Source organism: Tasmannia lanceolata, unplaced genomic scaffold (genome assembly GCF_043159265.1).
Source record: "Tasmannia lanceolata isolate RefF3 unplaced genomic scaffold, GAP_Taslan_0.1 ptg000003l, whole genome shotgun sequence".
NCBI classification, from domain to species: Eukaryota; Viridiplantae; Streptophyta; class Magnoliopsida; order Canellales; family Winteraceae; genus Tasmannia; species Tasmannia lanceolata.
The window spans coordinates 10,684,026-10,696,615 of record NW_027518680.1 but is presented as its reverse complement, the minus strand read 5'-3'; positions in this window follow the sequence as shown (position 1 = coordinate 10,696,615).

Here is a 12,590-nt window from a genome sequence, read left to right as displayed (position 1 = left end):
AATCGGTTAAAGAGGTTGAGCATACTCGACTAGAGAGTTGGGTCAACTCGACTAGGGAGGTTGGCTAGAGTTGACTCAGTTGAGCTGGGTTGGGATCCCACTTGGTTGGATTGTATTGGGGCGATTTGACTTAAGCTGCAGGTGGCCTGGCTGGGTTAGATTTAATGTAACCAGATTTATGGATAAATGGTGTGCCTCAGTGAGTGGACAAAGGTATGGCTTGGGTTGATGTGACTCGGTTATAGGGTTTAAGGCTTATGGGCATGGGGTTTAGTGAGTTGGGTCTAAGTTAGGAGCAAACCCGAGACTAGCCATGGTCTAACCAGGAGGAAGCAGGGTACAAACCAGGGTGCGGACCAGGGTGCACCAGGGTGCGAACCAGCAGGGAACCAGGGTGCGAACCAGCAGGGGAACCAGGGTGCAACCAGCAGGGAACCTGGGTGCAACCAGCAGCGAACCTGGGTGCAACCAGGGTCTAACCAGAGTGCGAACCAGCAGGGAACCAGGGTGCGAACCAGTATCGAACCTGGGTGCAACCAGCAACGAACCTGGGTGCAACCAGGGTCTAACCAGAGGCTAACCAGGGGGAACCAGGGTGTGAACCAGGGTACGAACCAGAGTACAACCAGGGGCTGGCCAGGGTGCGAACCAGGGTGCGAATTAGTAGGGAACCAGAGTGCGAACCAGCAGGGAACCAGGGTGCGAACCAGCAGGGAACCAGGGTGCAACCAGTATCGAACCTGGGTGCAACCAGCAGCGAACCTGGGTGCAACCAGGAGCTAACCAGAGGCTAACCAGGGGGAACCAGGGTGTGAACCATTAGGGAAAAATAAAAATGAAGATCAGATGGGTTAAGAGAAGAGGGAAACATGTATAACTTCAAAGTCTACCATCAAGAAGAATATGAGTAAAGATTGATCCTAGATGCTTCCTAACATGGTTTTTCTTTTAAAGTAAAAGATATGCATGAAAACAGACCCTACATAAAATTGAAATAAATGCCTACCTCTTTGAAAACCCACTTTGTGTTTGATTTTTCTTTGATGTTAATTCCTTGAAGATGATTCCTTGCTTGATAATGACCGCTTTTGATATATATCACCCAACGTATAAAATCACCCGATCCGGCAAGGATGGCCGAACCCTTGAAGAGATGAGGGAGAGGGATGAATTTTCTAAGAGAGGGGTTCTTTTTCTTCTCCTCTTGGATGGTGGGATGAGAGGGTATTTATAGGAGAATGGGATAGGAGGTTAGGTGAGGTTAGGTGGTTTTGGATGGTTAGGATGAGAGGATGAGGTTAGGTAAGGTTAGGTGGGGTTAGGTAAGGTTAGGTGAGGTTAGGTGAGGTTAGGTGAGGTTTGGATGGTTAGGATGAGAGGAGAGGTTAGGTGAGGTTAGGTGAGGTTTGGATGGTTAGGATGAGAGGAGAGGTTAGGTGGTTTTGGATGGTTAGACCCAGGTCAAGATCTGCCATTGATCTAACGATTTACGGAAATCGGGTCTCGGAATGGAATCAGGGTCCGGGCTATGAAGTGACCCTAGCTTATTTTGTCCCGATTGATGATCCGTAAAGTCAGATCAAGATATTAATGACCTAAAACATATAAATCAATGATAGAGGGGGTTCTCACATGGATTTAACACACTAATTTATTTGTTGATTAAAACAAAACAAAATGGGGTGTCTACGGATGGAAGTGTCCTTTACATGGGCAATTCGTCGACGGCAGAAGTCAAAGGAAGAGGCAAAGTAGAACTGGAATTTACATCCGGCAAGCGCCTCACTCTTACCGATGTCTTTCATGTACCTGAAGTGCGAAAGAATTTAGTTTCTGGAAGCATTCTTAACAAGAATGGCTTCAAGCTCGTATTTGAATCTGACAAATTCATTCTTTCTAAGGGGGGTACCTTTGTTGGAAAGGGATATATGTATGAAGGGATGTTTAAACTCAATATCAATAAAGTGAATGTCTTTACTTATGTTGTTGACTCTTTATCTTTATGGCATAATCGTTTAGGACATGTTAATACTAGAAAAATGCATGATATGGTTAAGTTAGATTTAATTCCAAAATGTGAAATTGATTTAGTAGATAAATGCAAAATATGTATGCAAACTAAATTAATAACTAAACCATTTCCCTCAGTAGATAGAACTTCTAATCTGTTAGACCTTGTACATAGCGATGTATACGATATACATAGTGTTCCTACCAAGGGAGGTAAAAAGTATTTTGTTACTTTTATAGATGATTTTACTAAATTTTGCTATGTATATTTACTTAGTCATAAAGATGAAGTGTTGGAAAAGTTTAAGGTTTATAAAACAGAAGTAGAAAACCAATGTGAAACATGCATTAAATGCCTTAGATCTGATAGGGGTGGTGAATACCATTTCCCTCTTTTCTGTGAATCAGTGGGCATAGTTCATGAAACTTCTGCCCCTTATACACCACAGTAAAATGGTGTAGCAGAAAGAAAAAATAGAACTTTAACTGAAATGGTTAATGCTATGCTTGTTAATTCTGGTTTGAATAAAAGTTTTTGGGGTGAAGCATTACTTACTGCTTGTTACATATTGAATAGGGTACCAAGTAAAAAGAATAATGTAACCCCTTATGAGCTTTGGAAGAAAAGAAAACCAAACTTGAATTATCTTAAAGTTTGGGGTTGTAGAGCCATTGTTAAAGTTCCTAAACCTAAATTAAGAAAATTAGGTGAGAAGGGTATAGAGTGTATTTTTTTAGGATATGCTAGCCATAGTAAGGCATATAGGTTTCTAGTTATAGAACCTAATGATTTTCTACAAATTAATACAATAATTGAATCTAGAGATGCCTTCTTCTATGAGAATAGGTTCACTTCAATTCCAAAAGAAGTTCAGCCTAGTAATACTGTGGAACTTTCTTTAGAACCACAAACAAAAGATGGTGAACCTAGTGAAATAAGAAGAAGTAAAAGAGATAGAAGTGAAAAGAGTTTTGGTCCTGACTTTGTTACTTACCTAGTAGAAGGGACAAGAGAAAAACTCAAATCTTCTATAATGTTAGATTTAAATGTAGAAAGTGACCCTCAAACCTATACGGAAGCCATAAAGTCACAGGATGTCGCTTTTTGGAAAGAAGCAATTAATGACGAAATGGATTCTATTATGGGTAATAAGACTTGGTATTTAGTTGATCTACCACCTGGATCTAAACCTATTGGGTGTAAGTGGATCTTCAAAAAGAAGATCAAAGTAGATGGAACTATAGAAAAGTTTAAAGCTAGGTTAGTTGCCAAAGGGTTTACTTAAAAACCCGGAATTGATTATTTTGATACTTATGCACCCGTTGCTAGGATTTCTACCATTAGAGTCTTGATTGCTCTTGCTTCCATATACAAACTTCACATTCACCAAATGGATGTTAAAACAGCATTCTTAAATGGTGAACTTGATGAAGAAGTGTATATGGAACAACCTGAAGGTTTCATTTTACCTGGTCAAGAGCATAAAGTCTGTAAATTAGTCAAATCTTTATATGGCCTAAAGCAAGCTCCTAAGCAATGGCATGAAAGATTTGATAAGGTGTTAGTCTCTAATGGTTATAGAATTCATGAGTCAGATAAATGTGTATATAGTAACTTTAAAGGTGGTAGTGGTGTTATTATATGTTTATATGTTGATGATATGTTAATATTTAGTACAGATTTTGAATGTATTCAAAGTACTAAATTATTTTTATCTCAAAACTTTGATATGAAAGATATGGGTGAAGCAGATGTGATCTTGGGTATAAGAATCATAAGACATAACAGTAGTTTGATTCTAACCCAGTCACATTATATTGAAAAAGTTCTTAAAAAGTTTAATCATTTTGATTGTTCACCTGCTTCAACTCCTTTTGATCCTAGTGGGAAGTTATATCTTAATTCTGGAAGGACTATTTCTCAACTAGGGTATGCTAGTGTGATTGGTAGCCTTATGTATGCTATGACCTGTACTAGGCCAGACATAGCATTTGCTGTGGGTAAGCTTAGTAGGTTTACCAGTAATCCAAATTTCTCTCATTGGAATGCAGTCTATAGAGTATTAAAATATTTAAAGAAAACTATAGACTATGGTTTATGTTATGGTGGGTATCCAACTGTAATAGAAGGATACACTGACGCTAGTTGGATAACTGAGCGTATAGATCATACATCAACCAGTGGGTGGATTTTCACCCTTGGTGGGGGAGCAGTCTCCTGGGCCTCTAAGAAACAAACATGCATTTCAACATCCACTATGGAAGCAGAGTTTATAGCTCTGGCAGCATGTTGTAAAGAGGCGGAATGGCTTCGGAATTTGTTATTGGAAATTCCGTTATGGCCTAATCCTATGCCATCGATTTATGTCCACTGTGATAGTCAGGCCACACTATCAAGGGCATATAATCATGTTTATAATGGTAAGTCCAGGCATATAGGACTTAGACACAGTACTGTGAGAGAGTTACTTACTAATGGAGTAGTAACTATTGATTTTGTGAGATCAAGCCAAAATTTGGCTGATCCATTTACTAAAGCTCTTGCGAGAGATATGGTGTGTAAAACATCATTAGGGATGGGGTTAAAGCCATTACCAAATAGTCACCAATGATGGAACCTCGACTCAACACTTGAATAAATATCAAGTCTTGAGTTCAATGAGTCAAAGTATATCATATGGAGTGATTGCAAGCACTATAATATATATTATATTTCCATCGCAAGGTAAAGTGCTTGGTACCTGTAATGTATAAAAGGGAAAGGCTGAGCATTTGAGCTCTTAATAGACTTATAACAAAGTGTTGGAGTGTTATAGTTACAGGGGCACTCTTGGTAAGTCTACCTATGTGAGTGTGGGAGTGGTGCCGCTTCCTATGAGACCTGGCTAGTTTCTAGAGCACTCATGAAACCAAGATATAGACACAAGGCCAATTCATGTGTCGGTTTTTTAGAAATTGCCTAAAGAGATAAATTCTTATGTGTGAGATGTGTCCGGTTAACCAAATAGAATCGCTAGTTCAAAGACATGTCTACTATGCAATTCTGGTTAACTTTGATGTGTTTTCACTAAGTAAAGGTTCAAATCGAAAGATACCTTTATTTATGCATAAAAATTACAAGCCTGATGAGAAAATCTTTTTTGATTTTGAAAATGGTGGGGGATTGTTAAAGATTTTTCAAAATCAAGTGTTTTTGGTCAAAACAATTTTTGGAAAATATTTTCTTTAAGTGTGTTTTGGAAAAAGAAAAACTTTTCTTTGGAAATAGTTGCTTTTTGCAAGAGAAAGAGAATAGTGTAATGTAGTTGAAAAGATAGTCCCAAATCGGATGAGAGAAAAGAAAGAGAAGGGCTTATAAAGCACTACACTTTTCTATTACTTGTTTGATTGCACATTGGGTTGAACCCATGGTTGGACCCGCGGGACGGTGCAACGCACCGTTCGCGCACGCGCACGCGCACACGCACGCGCGGCGTGGGCAATGGGCTATAGGGCGCATAGTGGCGCTTTATTGGCGCTTTTTTAGGCGCACTTTGCACTTCGCACGCCGCATCGTAGTGAGGAGCGATTGGAGCCTTTAATTTTTCCAGATCTGATCTGGACCGTTGGATCTAGACGATTGTGGATCGGTCTAGTGGGTGGGCCGAATAGTTCAAAGGCCCATCAAGCCCAAGCCCAGTGTCGAATAGTTCGATTGGGTTGGGCTTTGATTCGAGCACAACGGTCGGCCCAGCGGGCCCAGTGCTCCAACGGTCAGTGGGTGCGATCCATTGGGTTGTATCCCTTCCCAACGGTCAAGGATCTAAGGGGTGCGATCTGTACCATAGATGGATCATCTAACGGTTAGATGGGAGGACGGGAATTTAAATATCCCAACAGACTCTCTAGGATTGATCTGGTTCGTTGAATCGCGTATGGGCGCGATCTAACGGCCAGAATTCAAACCGATCTGGAAAGACTCTATACAGGGGTGCTTTTCACACTGAAAAGACACCAGAGGCTCTATAAAAGTTGCAGAACCCAACCATTTCAAAGTACAATCGAATTTACCCATTTCTGGATAAATTCTTAAGACTTCTAGTGCATTATACTCTCTTTCTTGCTCCCACCAAAATTCGTTTTACTAAACTATTTTCTTATTGTTTATCTAATTACTGTTATACTGCAGTAACAGAAATTAGACTGATTCTCTCAGGCTTGTAAGATTCTAAGGGCATTTCGGATTTGACTCCGCTTGTGCATAGCGTCGTCAAATTAGTAGGACATTCCTACTGGCTTCATTGTATCTTGGAGGCAGTTCGCGGATCCCCTTTGCACACTTCTAGTGGGGGCGAAATCTGTCTTAAGGAAAGCGATTTCGCGCCTTGAAGCAAACTGGTTACTGCTTTTTCTTTCCAACAGATACATAATTATTTCTCTAACAGGGCTCTCGTCATATAACTCTGTCGTTGATTGTATATGTGGTGCTCAACATGCCCTCAACAATGCCCAACAATAAGAAAGAGTATATCAATTTTTAATGGGGCTTTCATAGAGCATTGCTGTGTTCCGCTCTCAAATATTCACTATGGATCCCTTACTCGATGTTAACAGAGCATATTACTTGTTATTACAAGAGGAACAACAAAAAGACCTCCACGTCATTTCACCAACTCAAGACATAGCAACAATGGCAGCTGGCTGACCATCCAACTCTACTGTAACTGCTCCTCGACCACAACCAAATCGAACTTCTTGTGGAACTATTGGACGAGGATGCAACCGGCCATTCCGTGATCACTGCAATGTTCCCGATCACACTAGTGCGACTTCCTGGCCTCTGAACGGATATCTGCTGGGATACAAACCACGTCCTCGTCGCACTGGACGAGGTCGAAGATCAAACCAGTCAGGTTCTCTTTAGTTGGGTCCCTCTCTTGCAAATTATGCTATTGATGCCTCCTCTTCAAGCACAACTCCTAGAGCACCCATTGGAGCTCCTCCACTACCATTTATTACCGCAGAGCAATATCAACAATACCTTTCATGGCTTGAGAGTAACGCTTCCACCACAGCCGCCAATTTAATAGGCACTACCACTTGTTCTTCTCCTTATGCTAATGCTTCTTCCTTTGCTTGCAATGTTCATTCTACCTCATGGATAATTGATAGTCGAGCCTCTGACCATATGACCTACCTCTTCCTTGTCTAATATCTCCCATGTTGTTACCGTTTCTCATTCCCAGTCACACTACCCAATTGGAGATCTTCTTCCTATCACCCATCAATGCTCATCAACCTTAGGTCCAGATATTACCCTACAACATGTTTTTCATGTACCATCCTTTCACTTCAATTTATTATCTGTCAGCAAACTAACTAAATCATTAAATTGTGCTATCATTTTTTCTTCTTCTTTTTGTGTCCTCCAGGACCTGTCAACGAAGAAGCTGATTGGAGCGGGCGAGATGCACGATGGGCTTTACTACTTTTCTCCTTCCCTTAAAAATAATCCGAAGGCTTTCCCTACCAAGCGAGATTCCTCTTCTGAACTCTGGCACCAGCGACTTGGTCACCCCTCACGTCATCGTACGACCAATTTATTGTCTAACTTTATGACATTACTAGTAGCATAAGGGGGAAATTGCCTGTGTTGAGTTGGGCCAAACTCCTTAGTAGGCCCGACTCAATGCCCCCCCCCCCCCCCCCCCCCCTTATGTATAAATCCTAGCTCCGCCATCGGGTACCCTACTCCCTCAAATTCCGGTGTTCATTATTTTTTAACCATAGTTGATGATTACTCTCGGTGTGTATGGATTTATTTGATGCATCATAAATTTAAAACTTACCATACTTTGGCTTCCTTTTTTGCTATGGTTAAGACCCGATTTCAATGCAAAGTCCAACAAACCTATACTGACAATGGAACTGAATTCTTGTCTCATTGCATGCAATCTTTTTCCCAGCATGGCATCATACATCAGCGTACATGCGTCGGCACACCCCGAACGTAAACACAGGCACCTCCTCGAAGTGGCCTGTTCTCTACGTTTTCAAGCTCACTTGCCCATTTCATTTTGGGGTGAGTGCATTCTCACTGCTGCCTATCTTATAAACCGACTTCTCACCCATATTTTAAATGGAAAATCACCTCATGAGCTTTTGTTTCATTCTAAACCATCTTATGACCACGTAAACCTTCTTTAATCCCTTCCATTTAATTCATTTCCTCCTATAAACCTCCGAATTAAACCCTAATTAACAAAACACACAGAAAAAGAAACAACAAAAACCCAAAAACCCGCTCTATTCAAAACCCTAATTCAAGATCCCACGAGATTCAACTTCGAGATACTTACAGATCCTCTCCATGACCTCTCTCCCCTTCACACTATTCTGCAAAAACCTCTCCGCACATCATTGCTCGATCTTCTCCACCATAGTCGCCGACGCCTAGAACGGCTTAATCCGAATGCTAGTTTCAATTTGTTTAAGGTTTGCCCCCTCAGCTGAAGGTTCGTACATAGATTGAAGGGTTAGGATGATCCGATGGAGCTGATTTTTTGGGCACACCTTATCTATGTCAGGACCCATCAAATGAACGCTTTGGATCATCCAAATAATGTGGGCCCATACTCGAATCTAAACACTTTTGGATTCGGGTATGGGCTCACATTATTTGGATGATCCAAAGCGTTCATTTGATGGGTCCTGACATAGATAGGGTGTGTCCAAAAAATCAGCTCCATCGGATCATCCTAACCCTTCAATCTATGGACGAACCTTCAGCTGAGGGGGCCTACCTTAAACAAATTGAAACTACAGGGGTGTATTTGTCACGTTTTAAACTATAGGGGTGGAAGTAGACGTGTCAGAAACTAGAGGGGGTGTAAATGTAATTATCCCTTTATCTTTTATAGAATTACGAGTGAAATTACCAAAGTACCCTGGAATTGGTCATGCCTGTAATTTGATATCGTGCATTCGTACGGGCCAAGCCGTGGTGGGACCTGCAATCTAACTTTTTGCTTGGTGGCCCCCCACCTTTGTCGAAAGTTTGTTCTGATTTCTTGGTCCCACCGATGGATGGCTTGAGACAATGGTCAATATTCTGGTGGCATGTAGGGGTGCCAAAATTGGCCGAACCAAATCGAAAATTTGGTACCAAACCGATTCAAATTTTGGTTCGGTTCGGTTTGGGGCTCAAATTGAACCATTGCCGCTGATTTCTGATGAATATGAGTAAGGGGTGGCGAAATTGGCCGAAACCGAACCAAAAATTCGGTTTCGATTTGGTTTAGTTAAGCCTAACCGATTCAAATTTCAGTTTGGGGGTCAAACTGATTCACGGTTCGGTTTGGGGTCAAACCGAACCATTGCCACCCCTAGTGGCATGGGGTCAGATTTTTTTGGTGATTTTACCCAATGAGATTAAGTAGAAAACTAAAAAGGGGTGCAAATATCAAGATGGGATACAAGATGAACGGTCTTGATCAAGCTGAAGTCCTACGGGTTGGACTGATTATAAAGGCTTTTTATCTAAAGTTTCATACTTTCATGTATCCTCGTATAAACTATACGAGCTTGTATCCTATAGTGTGGTCCCTAGAGTACTATTGTACTGTACTGTACGGCAGTACAGACCGCACTATAGGATGATCCAAACCGTCCATGTGATCCAAACCGTCCGATCTATAGAATTCCATCACATGATTATAGATCGGACGGTTTGGATCATCTCGTAGTTTGGTCCGTACAGTACTATTAACAAAAATACGGGAATATAAGGGCTTACACCATATAAAATCTCCTTTAACTAATCCGGTTTGACCAAAACCATTGCGCGCCTGCGCTCGTTCCCATCAAAGTTTTTGAGAGAGATTACTCTTACAGGTATTTCTCAGACTCTACAAAAGTTTCAAACTAGGGTTTTCTTCTTCTTCTTTTTTTTCGTTTATAAAAGATTTAGATTTTCTTCTCTCGTGGTTCTGTGATCTGGTATGTTTTTTCCATAATCTGGGGTTTTAGGGTTTATACTGCAGGATTGAGATTTTGAATGATATTGAAATTTGTGATAGAGAGAAGGGGCATTCTTATGTGTTAATTCAGTTTAAGATTTGGGTGTCTTGGTTGAGTAATTCGAGATTTTGAATTGGAGAGATGATTGTTTTATTAGGGTTTCTTCTAATCCATTCGTTTATAATTTAGGTTTTAATTATCAGAATTGTTATGAGTTTTGAAGATAATACGAATTTTTGAGAAAGTGGGACGTAATCCAATGATAAGAAACTTGCCATAAAAGGTGTAGAAAGATTTAAATGAGACTGATAGATATGTGAGAGATTATTGTGGTCTTTTACGAATGAAACAATTTAATTGACTAAAGAGAATAAGCAATCTCAATTCCTTTTATAAATTATTGGTGTGATTTTATAAATTCAAATCACATGCAAGTAGACAAGGGATCGACTGTGGGCTGTGTTGCATGGATTCTTTGCCCCCCATTCCGAATCCGTGTCGACATGTTTTGATGCGTGATCAGACATGGATTTGCATACTACACACACCTGGACTCGTATTGTAGCTGTGTCCCGCACGAATCTTGTCTTTTCGAACAAGCGCAACACATCATTGTATCTTTTAAAATGCGAAGCCCATATATTTCAACTTTAAACACGCTAACTTCTCATCTATTTTTTTAAAATAAAAGCACAACACATCCTCTTTTAATAAAAACCTTAACGCCTTGTCCCTCCACCCTCGAACATCGACCCCTTTCTCCCTTCTTCTTTGACACTCCTAAGAAAAACCCTAACGCCTTGTCCCTCCACCCTCGAACATCAATCCCCTTCTCCCTTCTTCTTTGACACTTTTAATAAAAATCCTAATGCCTCAACCCTCCACTCTCATAATTTTCATGAATATATATATATATATATATATATATATATATATATATATATATATAGAGAGAGAGAGAGAGAGAGAGAGAGAGAGTGACAAAGGAGCCCTTGCATAAAGAGCCAAAAAAGGGCTCTTGATTGGATCAATGTCATCAAATGTAACTGATTTTATTTTTTCAACCGATTTTAAAATGTAACTGAAAATGACGTGGATCCAATGAAGAGCCCTTTTACGGCTCTTTATGCAAGGGCTTCCTTGTATCTATCATTGCTCATATATATATATATATATATATATATATATATATATATATATATATATATATATATATATCTGTGTGTAGGGAGAAGGGGTAAGGCTGCGTACATCTAGCCCTCCCTAGACCCCGCAATGGCGGAAGCCTCGTGCACTGTGCCGCCCTTATATATGTGTGTGTACAAACTTTGAATTTTTTTTTATTTAATAAAAATTACCGAATCCACGAATCCTACTTTTTGGGGTTTGCCGAATCCGACTCCTCGAATCTGTGTTGGATTCCGATACGCGTCCGAATGTATGGCTATCCAACACAGATGGTAGGCAAGTGGTGCATCTAATACTAAAAGGTGATACCAAGGGCTTTTTATATAATTTATATGCATTTTTTGTTATTAGTGTGGTTAGACATTATGGCTTATTTTAATATGTTGTGAAAGAAGATCATTCTGTTGGGATTCATTGGTTTGAAATTCTATTATCTGGTTGAGTTCACATTGATTTTGGATGGTCAAAATTTTTTGATCTCATTGAATCTAGAAAGTAGGCCTTTGGATGGTTTGGGCATATCCAGCCTAGGCATTTGTATGCTCCAGTGAGAAGAAGTGACTCGTGATAAGTTGATGGAGTAAAAAGAGGTAGGGGCAGACCGAAAACAACTTGGGTAGAAACAGTGAGGAAAGACTTGAGGGCTAGGAACATAACGGAGAACATGACATTGGATAGGAGAGAATGGAAGAAAATGATCCATGTAGACGAACCCAACTAGTGTTAGGATTAGACTTAGTCAATTTGAGTTGGGTAGATCCTTTCACCTTCTTCATGAAAATTTTCTAAAAAGGTTCATTAGCCGACCCCAATTAGTTTGGGACAAAGGCTTAGTTGAGTTGAGTTGAGATTGAATCTAGCAAGTGAAAAGAGAAAATGGAATTGTTAGGATATTCTTTTAGAAGAATCCTTGCTCGTAATGGAATCCGCAATGCTTAAGGAAACCTGGGACGGGGGCCTCAATGCTGCAAAATAAAGGGTCTCGACTCTGAACTATTACAAACCTCCCTCCATCCGTTCCACAAGTCAAATGCGAAGACAAAATGAAAACTTGGGATAGACTCAACCCAAGTATTGACTAAGGCAATCTTTTAAACACCCTACCGTTTCTTTCTTTCCAAAGCACCCAAATAGTAGCCAGGAAGGAAACATTCGATAGAATTTTTGCTTTCTGCTTCCAAGGGACCCACTGCCATCCTTCCAAAGGAACGGGCTTTTTAGTGAAAACCTAAGACATATCAAATCTCCCCAAGATGCGGAACGGGCTTTTTAGTGAAAACCTAAGACATATCAAATCTCCCCAAGATGCTGCTCCAAATCTCTCGAGCCATCTTACAATATATTAGTAAATTGTCCACGAACTCCCCAGCCTCAATGCAAAGAGGGCAATGATC